The sequence below is a fragment of the Mycetomoellerius zeteki genome, unplaced genomic scaffold, assembly GCF_001594055.1.
Source record: "Mycetomoellerius zeteki isolate Tzet28-1 unplaced genomic scaffold, Tzet1.0 scaffold206, whole genome shotgun sequence".
Taxonomy (NCBI): domain Eukaryota; kingdom Metazoa; phylum Arthropoda; class Insecta; order Hymenoptera; family Formicidae; genus Mycetomoellerius; species Mycetomoellerius zeteki.
Window position 1 is genome coordinate 1,117,291 of NW_017257021.1, and position 13,593 is coordinate 1,130,883.

At 31.6% G+C, this 13,593-nt stretch overlaps 1 protein-coding gene across 1 annotated transcript in view; it reads right to left on the reverse strand.

Annotated features, from left to right (window-relative positions):
• LOC108722528 (receptor-type guanylate cyclase Gyc76C) overlaps window positions 1-13,593 on the reverse strand; it is a 91,082-nt gene that overhangs the window by 56,173 nt on the left and 21,316 nt on the right. Inside the window, exon 2 of the mRNA XM_018447691.1 lies at window positions 11,170-11,285. The gene's annotated coding sequence lies outside the window, so the exon portion shown is untranslated. The remainder of the gene's footprint in view (window positions 1-11,169; window positions 11,286-13,593) is intronic.

The following is a 13,593-nucleotide window of genomic DNA, read 5'->3' on the forward strand; positions in this document are numbered from 1 at the left end:
TGATGATTGAATGAAACGGTTAAAAGAATCGATCGTGAAAACATTTACATCAATCTACGAATAATTCTATAATATGGAAAAAGTATTTAAACGAACAATAATGAAAAAGAAGCGGATGTTTATTATTCCTCTAAGGTAAACTTCGTGTAACTATAAAGTAAAATCATAGGTACCTATCTAGTCACTGGGATGTTTACCTTAGATTGTTTTTCAAAACTATTTCATTTACTGGATCACGCAAAAAAAATATTTTGTTGCTCCAGCTATAGGAATTATAGCTATTTTTTGTATCTGATAAAAAATTATGTATCATACGCATAGAATTTATAGTACAAATCTAAATTCTATCTCTGTCGTCTATATAATTAGATGTAATACATATCCAATATCGCAGTACTTGCTAGAAATTTATCTATTCCAACTATTTTTCGTATTTAGATAATTTTCGCTGTAACTGCAAGATCACTTTTTTGAATGTATGATAACTTAAAAGATCGGAATATGTTACAGGCAGATATTTAGTACTGATATTAAATTAAAATTTCGTTGCAACAGATATTAATGAAATATCTATATTAATATGTTTTTTGAATATAAAGATATATCAAATAGAAAAAAATAGCTAAAAATTTTAATAGAATTTGGCAGCTATTGCAAAAATTTGTTATATGTATCTATCTATAGAAAATATATCTCGATGTGTCTGAATTATTAATGTTACTTTCGAAAATGCTAAATATATATTTCGGAGCAGTTGAATCTGTTGAATGTATTTATATTCATCCGTATACTGAATGCATAACGAATGATACAATTTCCGTGGTTACAATCACAAGCGCGAAACCGGCCGTGCTTGGTACTGCGGTAGTGACAATAAAACGCATCTTCTCGCTTGACTGCATTTATCGCGATGTTGCATTTATTCGGGTGAATCATCGTACCACCACCTGTGTGCTTAGTTAATAATAAGTCTTTTATAATAATATTTTGTTACGCGACGCATAAACTGATTATATTGAACTCGATTGGAACATGTCATAACTATTGTCAAAAATGCCCAAAATTATCGGGTCGACACGTTTCCGTGGAGTGCGAATATTCTAACCTGTATAAAAATTATTTATTGTTGGAATTTTATCCTGAAACTTCATATAATAATCAATTTAGCTTAAAAGAAACGGGAACACTTGACAGACGTCGTAATATTCGATGGTACTTCAGAGGAAATTATGCCATGCTGGAACGTGAAGTTAGCATTTCTTTATTTTTGATTTTTTTATATTAAAAATGCAGAGCATTTTCTTATTTTTGAAAGAACAGTAGATCATCCATTGTTCCGCAAAAAAAAGAAGCGAGAGTTAAAAATTTAATTTTGCAGAGACTGTGTCATTTTTTTTGCCGTCTTTGAGTTATTTCCTCGTGCTTTGTTCTGAATGAATAACACGAGATATATGCCGATCGTAAAAAGAAAAATATTTTTTTATCTCACTTTTTATAAGCTAGGGACAGATTTAATTGTATAACGCTTGATATGTAAAACGAATTTATTAATACGAATACTTTATAGGAAAAAATAATATATCATTTAAAGATTGTAATTGATGTAATTGATTAATGAATAGAAATAGTCAATAAAGCGTGAATCTTTGTGAGGACATTGTATTAATAGAAATAATACGCCGATGGATTTTAATGATTATAGCTATTACATCACATTGAGCAATTTCGCGACGCGACGGATCCGTGGTCGTTATTATATAGCCTCCAGATAATTTATAAATGACACAACAACTTGTATCCATATAATTGTAAATTAAAAATAATATCATCTTAATATATTTATAAAAAGTATATAATCAACACTTTTTTATTTTATGTATCTATCAATAATAGTTATAATTTTTAATATGCAACCTCTCTATATACTACCTATTTATTATATTTATTTTTATATAATCAAAGTTTATACAATTGTATTATAATGTAAATTGATGTAAGTAAAAAGTAAAGAAATTTTTCTTTTGAGAAATTTGAGATAACGATGTACAAGAATACATGATGGTACACTGCGGACAATTCACGCGAATGTAACGTGTTAATATCCAGTTGTTTGCTTAATATATTGTTGGTTAATGTAATTAGAATCTTTAGCGTCGGATTTACTATGCGGAGAACGCCTCGTGATACGCGTTATGAAGGAAATCACTCGTCAAACATGTATACTTTTTCAAAAAGTATTTTACCATTTTCTCTTAAAAAATTTGAATTTTATCTTTCTTATCAATTATGAGATTTTTTATAAGAAATTCATGCACAATTCGGACATTGCAACAAATATCGCACGACGGATATTTATCAAGTTAATAAGTTAAGAGAATTCCTGTAGTGTTAGAACTCACGTGGGAAAAGAAAACCGCGAAATCTATACGAATGGACGATTACAGTTCGTGATTACTGATTAATGTCCCGTGATCAAGAGGAGACGGCGTGTAAACGGGGTCATGACTATGTTTCAAGCGCGGGGAGAGATCATATATCTTAAAACGATCGCATCGACGAGTCATGTAGGCGAACTCAGATATACTCGTTTTATCACGATATGCCGGCAACTAATGCGGCACGCATATTACGTTCTAAAAATAGCTACGGAATATTATGCGGTCTTCGGGCATATACATATACGAGGCGTGTAAATGCATTGGGCGAAGGTCGCGCCTGCCCGCGTTTCTTCCGTTTGTCACCATAATAATTTGTAAGACTGTTACTTTCGAATTGAAAAATCCTTATCGCGCACTGCTTATTATTAAAATCACTTCTATTACTCGCACGTGCAAGTCGTATCATAAAAAAATTTATGCCGCTGCAAGGATCCTGTATTATGTCGCAAGATCTTAACATCGATAATATCGTAACGATGAAAGTTTCACGATGACGAGTTGTTACGCGTCGTGAAAAAACTTTTCTATTAATAACGACGTAAGTTAAACAGGTCTTTCGCAAAAGACGTAACTGATACGCGAGGCAAATATAAGCCGATAAAAGGCTAAAAATAGCGTTGTTTGTTGAAGCATACACATTACTTATGTTCGTCTGGCAGTTTAGACTAAATTATTTATGAATAATGAGGTAAGATCTAGTTTAGATTGCGCCATAAAGTTAAACAAGTCACAAAGTTGCGAGCATTTATAAATTATTTGCTAGCGAATATTCATCGTAAAGAAAACTATTACTTCATTATAATAATAAATATAATTATTACAGCACAAGAGCGCAAACAAATACATCATGTAGATACGAAATAGAACAAAACTAAAAGAATATTAATAAAAGGAGAAAATTTATATCTGCATAGAAAGATATTCGAACCAGTAGAACTCTAAGAAATGTTTAAAAAACATTTTTTTCATGTCTATCACACCTGGACATTGTCTGGAACTTAACTTAAACATTTTTGAATGAATGTTACTCGTATAAACAGCTTGTGTTATAAATTGCGTTTTTATGTATCTTTTCACATTTACGTCGTTCAAAAATCACATTTGTTTGATTCAAAAAAGAGTCAAAGTTTCTTTCGCGTATCTAGACGTTAAAAATGTTGTGGAAATTAATTTTTCCAATAAAACAATTAAAAAAAATGAATTTTTCTATTAAACAGTTAAATCTGTTTCTCCATATCGCGATTGTGTTCCGTTTTATATATTTATTTTGTAAATACTCCTTTGTCTTCTCATCACACTATTCGTTTTCGTTGAGATGAAACAACGCAAAAAATTGAATTGGGAAAAAGCTATTCGCACGCGTTCGACATGTGTTTATGCAATCCAGGGTCAATATTCGAAGTGTATATCGTTTAGATAAACAGATATAAATCCATTCTCTCTTTCTCCTTTTCTCTGGAATTCTTCTCTTATTGAACCACAAATACATCCAAACGTATTGCTCGAAAACTCCGACAACGGATCAGTTTTTATATATCGGCATAACACGGTCGGTCACTTTGCGTTTTAAAGCAAGAATAAAAAAAAGCGACGCAAAAAAAGAAACATTATTTTATACAAATATATATAACATCGCGCGACGATGATATACCGACGTTTAAACCAAAAGAAGAAAGAATTGTCTCTACCATGCGAGTTTCATGTTGTGCGTTTGTTTCGCGCGAACGAAACCGCTTTGAAGCACGCGATCTCGGGTTTTTAACGGTATGTCTTTTAAGATATGATATTCATAAACATTAATATGGCGGTATGAATTATATTACAAGAAAGTAATTGTAGAACGATGGATAAATATGTAGTACAACAAATATGTAGTAGTAAAACACGCGCACGTGGAGGCCTCCCATTATCACGATTGTTCTTTGTGTCGCGTCGGTGTTTTGTGTCGATATATTATCTCATGTTACTATCGCAAACAAGCCTGGGTGTGGCTACAATTTATTACTATGTGACATCAAGACGTATCCTATTTTACCTGTATTCGCTGATTACACTGACTCGTACGCATTTGAATTCGAAATTGCGAAAATGCGAAATATGTTACACGATCGGTTCGTTAAAACAACTTCATCATTTCTATATGATCAACTATATCAATTTGTTGTCGTGTAAAATTTCTGAATAGAGTTTCATAAAATTTTAAAAAAGCACTATACTAGATTTTCAGTAGGACTGGCAGTGTAGGTATGTCGGAATACGGTCAAAATTAACGTTGAGAGAAGAACGTAAAAACGTAGTCAGTGAACAAACGCCTGTACGGAGTACAATGTGATGGAATTAATAAGTTATCGTAAAAATGTGGTTAAGCTCTTTTTCACGTAAAATGTTAGGACATTAAGAATATATTCTGGTTATCTCCTTTGGAACATCATTACAATGTACAGCTAGTTGTTAAATATACATTGTGCTCAACGATTGGCAATTATATGTTGTGAATGCAATTGTTTGAACGACGAATTGTATTTTGTATGAAAGCAGGATTGTTAGTAAAACAGAAAAGAAATTCTCTGATTTTCTCAATTATTCTTTGGAAAAAATCCCTGCAATGCTTAAAAGAAGCACTGAAGCGTTTGTAAATTCAATCGAAAAAGTAGGGTAGAAATAGAGAAATAGTAGGAAAGTAGGATAGAATGGAGAATGGCGAAAACACACATATACACACACACTCTAAATACTTTTAGAGTAAATCTCACTTGTAAAGATTGAAAATTGATCGAATCATTCTTTTTCAAGAATAGCTCAATTTGTATTCTTTATAGTGACATTCCATTTTAAAGAATTTAGATAATAGAGTAAACGCGAATAATAAATACTAACAGAGTATATTGGAACTCTATTATTGCAATATAATGATTAGTTTGCATTTCTAGCATTGTGCAATAATCCAATATGTCGGAACAAACCTTTATTATTGCAGTATATTATTGCAGTATATTAGATTGCACTATGCTAATAATTATTTTGCACTGGGTAATAATTTGATATACGCTTGGTGCTGTTATAACGCGTATTTATAATTAACATCATTTAAAGTAATAAAGACCATTACACACACATACATTTTCGATGATTTTGATGTAGGTTGAGAAGAATTGCAAATATATGGAAAAAGTTAAATAAAGACGACGATTATTTATCAAGTGTAGAAATCTTTATTCAAAGAATATTTGTTTAAGTTACAATAATTAACATTTATATATTATTAATTATAACTTTAAAGTTTAAACAAAAAAGAAAACCGATTCAGTATTGCGGAAAATTTTAAACAGCAAAGATTTTATTTTTTGTTTAAAATTATAGTTTACATTGATAACATGAATGTTAATGATTATAATTTAAAATTAAATAACCGGAGCATCTTTTTAATAATGACTTTTATTAATTGATAAATAATCGTCACCTTTATTTAACTTTCCTCCTAGATGTTCGCAATTCTCTCAATCTTTGTGAACTTAGCAGTCGACTTTTTATGAATTAAATTTTTTATAACAAAATAACAGTATTCATGATTGTTTGTAGTAACAATAATTTCGTTTGTAGTTTCATATATTTAAAAATTTTGAAAAAATGACTGTCACCGAACTTTAAGGTAAAAAAATTGTTAATATATCTTGATTCAGAATCATTTGTAGTGATTTTCTGTTGTTTGTAATTGAACCGTTTAAAAGTTATGACATATTAGCGATAAACAAAAAACGTAATTTTGTCAATTTTTAAGATATCTCAAATCTTACAAAAAGTATTCACTTCTATAAAGCACCCCACTGTCGAAATTTCGATTTAATTAATAGAGTTCTGGCTCTTTCCCAAAGAGTTTTAGAGTTCCTGATAGGTTTTTTTTGAAAAGAGTTCTGACGATTAAATGCCAAAAAACATGATTTGAAAGTTTGGAGTGCCAAATTCGCGAAACGTTTTCGCGAAACGAAAATTAGACATAACTTTTTTATTTCAAAGTTTTTCTTACTTTTCTTAATGTATTGTATAATACCCTTTGACAATAAACATATGGAAAAATGGAATAAATCGAATAAGAATACACAAAGGTGAAATACATACAAATAAGGCTGTTTATTAATATATAAAAAAGAAAGTTTTTATTTAAAAGATTTATAGTCAACAATAACCATCTAATGGTTAATTTTAGTATTAGAAATCCGATAGAATAAGTACTAACAATAATAGCAAGCATAGAAATTACAACATGCTTACAATATAAAAAATAAAAAAACGTCACTATAATTGGCTTTCTGTCTCTTATAAAAGTTAAAAATTCCTTGATTCCTTAACTTTTCCCAGTTTTCCTGACTATTTTTTATTTTTTTGACTTCTTTTTCCTTAATCGCTAATGACTCTGGAAAATAATCTATGCTTATATATTCAATTACAGGCATGCGCGCGCGCGCGTGTGTGATACATCGAAAAAAATGCGGGTATTAAATATGGCAATATAAAGGAGAGTGAAATTGTAATGATATGTAAAAGATATATTAGAGAGACCTGCATTTCGATAATTAGTCCAACCGACTGTAAATAATAAATTCGAAAATTTTATGATTATTTCTATCAACGTTTATTAGTTATAAAAAGTTACAAAACGTATAACGACTTGGTAAACATGAAAGACCTTAGGCTGCCTTCCCATGGAGAAAGAAACAACAGAACGGAATATTGACAGAAAACAGATAGGACGAGGATTATCCTCATCCTATCTCTTTTCTGTCAATATTCCGTTCCATGGTTTCTTTCTCCATGGGAAGGCAGCTTTAGAGTTTGTATTCGAGAGAGAGAGAGAGAGAGAGAGAGAGAGAGAGAGAGAGAGAAGCAGTTGGCCAGTGGAAACAACAACCGCAATTGCCATGTTTTTTTATTAATTTCACTTATAATGTAATTAAGCAAGTACGTACGATTCACTCGTAAATTTTGAGATATCCACACGAATAATTGGATGACACACATTCGAATATCCTTCTATAATCTAGCAGAATATAAGATATACGTGTGGATATATTAATCTTCCTAAATAATTTTCCTAAATCCAATAAGAATTGTTCATTGCATAGCATAATAACAATATTTACTCGATTATTTCAACAATTCATTATTATAAGGAGCCAATAAACGAAGTTTTGGGCAAAATAAAGTTTTGGGAAATATTAAGGGCCATTAAGTTTAAATATTTTTCGAATAAAAAAATCAAATAAAATTATCAATTCGATAAACTATGCGATTGCGATAAAGTTGATTTGTAACAATCGAGAAAGGATAAAAAAAGACCATTATACGAAAAATACTCTGTTGTCCATAAACTATAGAAAATAATAAAAATCAAAAATAAAATTGATCTATTTTATGAGCTATTGTTAGTGAGATGACTTTAGTCCATATTGATTTATATCGTTAAATTAATCGTTTTAGCTATCGAAAATGTTTGATGCGAATGCAACAATGTTTTCACTTTTTTGAAAAGAAATGATAAACATTTAAATAGAAATATAAAGGCCATTGTCACCAAGCTTCGATTAACTTCACAGGCTTCCAATTTAAGTACAGCCACGTAAAACATTGAGTACATCGAGCGGAAATATCACGAGCGAAATTACATGATACGCAGTTGTATCTACCTGAATATTTATGCATCCTCTTCTCTTGCTCTGCCATGCGTGTTTCAAGCGTCTTTTATGCGTGGCAAACAGTAAATGTTCTGCTGAATTAGGCACAGTTTATTGTAAGCAATTGTTCTAAACTTTACACAACTAATGTCACCTTTTCCGCGACGCCGCTTAGAAATAATGTCATAAATCGCGTGGACAATGCTCGATCGTGATTGTCCTTTGAATCACATAATTAATTCGTTGTGAGGCATCACCTAGGGTGATCGAATGTGCGCCCTGAGCCTCTTATTTCACACCGCGATATGTAATTTTCCCGACCCGTCCGGCACGGATCCGAGAGGTTGTAATGGCAATACTTCCCGATGCTCGAACCGCGATCAAGTGAGTGCATTTTTCCGTCCAAACGACGCTCCCCACCACGGTCGGATTGTTGTTACGATATTTTAATGGTCGATCACGTAGGACGCTCGCCGGACGACGGAAGGCGAGACATAGGTTACGTTTACTGTGCATTAAGACCATGGCCTATACGATAGATATCTGTTTATCTTAAAGAATAAATAAGGACATTTATTGTATAAGCCGCGGTCTAAATGCACGGTGTAAACGTAGCCATAGATAAGCCGCGCGGAGCCGAAAATCGCTTTGATTCCATAAGCGTGATTTACACGGGGCGACTTTTATTCGCTAGAAGCCGCGTTTAGTGACGTCATAGCGAATTCGCTACTAAAAACTTCTTCTAGACGCGGGTTTGTTATTGTTAGCGTCTAGTCGCAGCGAATATTGCTTTCTCTCTCTCTCTCTCTCTCTCTCTCTCTCTCTCTCTCTCTCTCGACGTATGTCGCTAGCTTATAGCTAGCTTGTCGCTAACTTTTTGCGCTACTTATCGCTAGTGATAAATGCTTCGATCGTTGCTCTGTGATTTAGACGCTGCGACTTCAAAATTTTAGACGCTAGCAAATAAAAAACAAGCGCGTAGAAGAAGTTTTCATCAGCAAATTCGCTAACGAATTACGAATTACTTGCTTCAAGCGAATAGCAACAGAGTCAAGAGAATTCGCGGCGAATTAACGTTATTAGACGCGGCTTCTAGCGAATAAAGTCGCTCCGTGTAAATCACGCTATAGACATGCCGTCTTCGCCGTTTTTCTTTCTCCCGGAGAACCGATGCCAGACACCGAGGAAAAAAAACTCGTATCTATGTTTTTGCGAGTGTGTGTGTAATGACCAATTATAATACGTCGTGCACGACGTGTTTGTGCTCGAAGAGCTCTATGTAACAGACATGAAAGCACGTACATTACCGCACTGAAGGTGAAAAAACGTTTTTATGCAGTCCAAAATCGCACAAGTAGAATTAAAAGTAGAATTGATGACATTTCTTTCTCTCTCTCTCTCTCTCTCTCTCTCTCTCTCTCTTTCTCACACCATTTATTAAAGACAGCATATCCGTTTTCCATATCTATATACATGAAATAATATTAATTGCTTCAGTAGAAATACTAATAGATTGACTCTTTCGTTTTAAATAGTAAGAATTTCATGTATTTAATTTGTTTCCAAACTCTTAATTTATTTTCTATTGTAAATATTTGGCTGAAGAAGACTTACAACCAATATAGTGTCGAAATATTTCATGCGTTGTACATATTCAAAATAACTAGTTTTAATCTTGATCTAATTGTAAGTAATAGCTCGTTTATTTGACCTTTCTACCAATTTTATTATGCATTGCAATTTCAAACTAAACAATTGATATTATTATAAAAATGTTATTAGATATACCTCCAAAAAAAACTGTTTTGTATAATTCGGAAATATATGTCTTGTAGACACATAAAAACACTGACGTTTAAATTTATCATTGTAATATTATATATTCTTCTAAAATCTAATATTTATTTACAAGAACGTAATACGTGATTTCATGTAGGGCGACGCTTGGACATAATAACGCTATCGGTGCATAATATCTACACTTCACAATCCTTTCCACAAAACGCACATATTTATGTATACGCAAGAGAAGAGATACATTTTCATCCGATGCATCCAGTTCACCGAACAGACACGCAGAAATCGAGTGCGAGAGCTGGAACGAACAAGCGTGTTTGCGGTTCCATGGCGGACGTGAACGGAGATAACGCATTAAAATAGTACGCTGGCGTACGCGATAACACACACTTATAATATCTGCTGCGAGACGTCGTTCTCGTCTCAACGATATTAAATCGCATTAAATGCAGTGATGCCGAATGGCGGAGCTTTTTGTCGACGCGCGTAACAAAGTTTGACCAGCGAGATTTGTCTCGTCACTTTATGATCAGCTTTGCTACGGTTAAACGAACCGATGATAAAATGTAACATACTCTTTCGCGTTAATTTTACTCTTCAGAAATTTTACTCTACAAAAATAATCTAAATATCTAATGATTGTATTAACATAATTATTTATATGCACTTTCACATTATCACATTTCTTGTGTGATTTGTTAAGTATCGTCTCGTATCGCTATTACTTTATAGTTCTAAGATTCAACACTGTCGCAACTATGACACGAGCGCGCATTGTCTATTTTTCTTTCAATGAACAGCGAATAGGCATGATTTGCTCAGAATAAACTGTAGAATATATTCTAAGTTTATTAGTTTTCTGGTGAAACATTCTGTATATGCATATATTTTTTCTTTTCTCTGTATAACTTCTTAATAAATGATACAATGCAGTTTACAAACCTCGCAAAAAGACCTAAAGTATACTGATGCGTTTCTATTTGTTGATGCGAAAAGGAAGTATAATAATATTGATAGAAAGATGAAAATTATGAAAATATTTTCTTTTCTTCATTTTGCAACTTATTTCGCTTTTGATTGTAATAAATAAAATAATTTTACAGTTATATATAAATACGTTAATATTTATATATGTAATAAGTAATCATAGAATGTTGTATTAATAGAAAATAAAATTGTCGCTATCATTAAAATATAATTAAAACATCGGCAATAATGAAAGCGTGATTAGAATGGATATAGTAGCTAATAAAGTATGAGCTTACCTAAACAACATCGCAGAGTGACTCAGGAAGAAGACGGTCGAAGTTTTAATGCTATGTTGTAAGCATACTGCTGCGAATCTATTCCCTTCGCGGTTTCAGCCTGGACGTCAAGCCACCTGTAAGATGTAATTATATATCAGCGCAATCGGATAATAATCGTCACGTGATAACGAAACATACGTTACAAACAAGATCGATCAAAGATGGGAGCAAAAACACACGAGCAAAAATTGATGATACGAGAGATATTTACATTTTTTACTACGTCACCCAACGCAAAGTGTCGTGTTAACAAGAGGGTACACTTTGGTTTGCATATAATCTTTATCTTTAATTATATGCTATATTTGTAAACTGCGTTGTATCATTTATTAAGAAGTTATACAGAGAAAAGAAAAAAATATATGCATATACAGAATGTTTCACCAGGAAACTAATAAACTTAGAATATATTCTACAGTTTATTCTGAGCAAAACAATTCTTACCCGCTGTAGGTCAATTATCAGATCCACTATGGAAATATGAAGAATTTAATTCTTGTCAGTAACACATACTTTTGACCAGCTTATCACCTCAAAACTTCTTTTTGCCATTATATTTGAAATCATGTGTTCACAATGACGGTCCAGAGGTTCATTAGTAGTGAGGAATTTGCATGATCAAAGCAACGGAAAACAGAGAATAGAAAACAGGCGATCTAAGCTATATCGGTACACTGCCACTATTGAAAATTTATAGTATACGAAACATGAATTATATACGGAGAGAATCTTTTCTTAGGGTTTACTCTGAAAATATGACAGTCGTGGGACAACATTGTATTTCGAAGAATTTTATGTAAATTTCTTTCATTCATTAATAAAACTACAATAAAATATAAAATAAGTTTGATTAATTTTACTGAAGTGCATGGTAAAAATCTTTGAAATATAGTATTGTACCACAACTACCATATTTTCAAGGTGAATTTTAAAAGATAATTTTTTCCGTGTAGAATTTCAGTATTGGCGGTATTCATTCGACACGGCTCTATGATATTATTATGTAAATTCATTGGATGTTAATCAATGAAATTAAATACATTGTAATTTTAAAGATATGTACATAATCGATCTCTATTCTCTATTCATTTTGACTGTGTGCAGCCCTTTAAAACCTTTAGACCTATAGAATAATAGAGTCCCATACAGTGTATATTTACACCGAGATTTACCAAAATTAATATTTATTTACTCTATTATGTTTCATTTTCGTTTTTTCGTAAGTAATATAGTTTATATAATTATTATACATTTTTGGTGTATATAATTTTGAGAAATATATAGTCTATTTTAATAACAATTAATCGGTTAAAAGGGGTCATCGGAAAGTGAAAGTCGACGCAGAAATCAATAAGCGTAGATTCAATAAGAATCGTTAGTTTTATTTTAGTTCAAAATAACATGAGTGTTAAGTCGTGATGTCGTTTTAACATCAAGTGACTGATAATTACTTAATAAAGTAACCGTACATTTTGGCTTCGTGTTTGAAACTATTTTGTTATTTATGAATAAATTGCTAATTATCCAGTAAGAAATAACTGTCAATTAGATGTCAAATCGATGTCGAATTGATATCAATATTATCGTATCGATATCGATTCGACATCAATTCGACGAGTCATTTCTTGCTGGATGTTTACTTTTTAAAAATAAGGTTCTTTAAACATATTTTCTCTGTACGAATACTTTTTGCACTGATTGTAAGTGGTATAACGAACAACAACTTACGAATAGAAGATGGATATTTCGAGCAATTAATATGATTGCAAATTGTCTGCAAACTAGATGGAAAATCAACATAACATAACAAATTATATGTCGGATATCTTATATCCTACATACTATACCATATAAGTACGTTAATTTAGTATAACTGGCAACAACGTAATTTCAGCTGATATGAAACGGCAACTTGCGCGCAGTTAATTTTTCAAGAAATTATAAAAGTTTACATATCTCGCTGAGATATGTATCATATTCCATCTGGTTCATGGAGAGTTAAGAAAATGATATTCACATTTCAAAGTTATAAATGTATTTTTGTCTGTTACAATATTAACGTCTTGATAATTTAAATTAATCTATAATTTGTATTTTTTGCTTAAAATAAATTTTAGAATATATTTGAAAAGTTTGTCGGTTTCTTCACGGAATACCTTGGTATATATTATACATATGATTTTATTTAAAAATATATACATATTAAACAATTTGTTTTCATTTTAAAACAAAAATCAATATAAAATCAATCTTTTCAAGGCTTGACATATTAATAGTGGTATTGTAGATAATAAATAATATTATCATATAATAATTATCAATATGGCTCAATCAGAATAAATCAATAGTTAAAAGAAGGGCTACGAGCCAGTTACAACAAAA